This window comes from Parasteatoda tepidariorum, chromosome 1 (assembly GCF_043381705.1).
Source record: "Parasteatoda tepidariorum isolate YZ-2023 chromosome 1, CAS_Ptep_4.0, whole genome shotgun sequence".
Classification (NCBI taxonomy): Eukaryota; Metazoa; Arthropoda; class Arachnida; order Araneae; family Theridiidae; genus Parasteatoda; species Parasteatoda tepidariorum.
Genome location: NC_092204.1, coordinates 1725174 through 1727329, shown reverse-complemented (window position 1 = coordinate 1727329; position 2156 = coordinate 1725174).

The following is a 2156-nucleotide window of genomic DNA, read 5'->3' as shown; positions in this document are numbered from 1 at the left end:
ATTATTTTTCTTTGTTGTGTCCTGTTGACGTTTGGAACCAAAAATGTTTTCTGTACACAAATGTATACAAAAGTACAAAACTACTGATGTATTAATTTAATTCCACAGGAGATAAAAAAATAAATTAATACACTTATGTGCATGAATTATCTTATTCTAAAAACACTTATAACTTTGCATATATTGTCATGTATGAAATTAAAAGTACTGGCGTAATTTGATATTTTACTTAAGCTAACTGAATGCACTGATGTGCACAACACTATGGTGTGCCAGCAAACATTAACTTAACTGCACTGGTATGCTAGATGAACTGACGGGCACACAACAATTCAATGTACTAATGTACCTTATTTAACTGCACTAGCCTGCTAATTTACTTAATATTTAATTGCACTGATGTGAAAATTTCTTTGATGTACTGATGTAGGTACATTAATCTCACTGCACTGGCATGATAGCACAACTTCTCTCTTTCCGATTTAGTAATGATGTGCTTCTTATTTAAAACACAGAACGTGCTAATCATTTTAAATCTCTTCTACATATCACAATACAAGATTATTTAAAAAATTTCTGATGGAACAACAAAAAAAAAATCATTACTAAATTTTTATTTTATGCACTGTTGAACAGAGAACGCATACATACATTCTATAATACTAAACAGAATAATAAAATATTCTACGATTCATTTTAGTCAGAATATAATAATTCTGACAAAACACGAAAAAACTTTTAAATTATCAGCTAAAATTCCTGTATTTTCCATAAAAAGTCATATAATACAAAATGGCGTTCTTACTCAGTGGCCTAGTTTTGGGGAGGGTTGGGGAACAACCCTGTAGTGTGGCTACCACTAGAAAAATACAATTCCAATTTACTAGTATATAAGATATGTTAACTCGATTCTATGATGGGGTACATTTTCATACATGAAGGTTGACATTGTCGATAACTACTCTCCCCACATTGGTAACCCGGACGTGATGTGAGCATGCCTACACTGACAGAAACTCCCACTTCAATATGAACAAGCCTATCTTGACAGTAACGACCACTTCGACCTGAACACGACTTCTGCGATTGATTGTCCACATGAACAGTTGACTTGCTACTTGTGACTGCTACATTATCCACCTCCTCGTGCTGTTGCTACTCAGACTCGAATACACACAATGTCGGCCTGCATAAACTCGACTGCTAATGTCAACAAAGGAGCAAACACGACCGTGATCTTAATACAGCTCTCAAGAGATCAGCAAAAGTACGGTGATCTTAATACAGCTCACAAAACAGCAATGAATAAACTAGTTGTATCCGTTCATCGAATTCTATCACGGATATAATTCTGGTGGGGGTGTACTGTAGTGCATCTACCACTATAAAAATACAATTCCTATTTACTAGTACATAAGACATGTTAACTCGATTCTATGATGGGGTAACTTTTCATGGAAGAAAGTTGACATTGTCTATAATTTCTCTCCCCTCAAACCCCCCCCCCCTTCGAAATTATATATTACTTGATTAATGAATTATTGTAGGATATTGTACGTGCGTGTGCGTGCAGATTTAAAAAAAACCTTCATTATTCATTTTTTTTGTAATTTAAACGTTTTGAATATATATATGGGTGATTCTCACGAAATATGACAATTCTCTGTTACTTGCCCCAAGATCTAATACTATAATATTAAAAGAACTTTTTTTTTTTAAACATAAGTAATAAATTGCATTACTGTTAGCATTTTGAAATGATTTTGCACTAGCATTGACTGTTTTGTATCGTTAAAAAATTTAATTGAACTTCAAAATGTCATTTTCCTGGCATGTACCAAGTAATGTTTCCAATAATAACTAGCTTCAAAACTTCCCTTAAATTTTTCAATATCTAATTTTTCTTATCTCAATCGGTGTAAGCATTTCTAGAATATACGCAAAGGGTATTATTTACAAAAACTTCGCGACAGCCCATAGAGGGCCAAGGCCTACTGTGCCCATCTCAGTTTTCTTGACCTTGGGCTCTGGGGTGCAGGAGCAGATGTTCCGGTCAGGTGGTCAGCCGGACACGGAATCCCCAGTGTTTAGTTCCCAAGCATGCTTGGTACTCATTTATCGACCCACTGAAGGGATGAAAGGCTGAGTCAACCTTG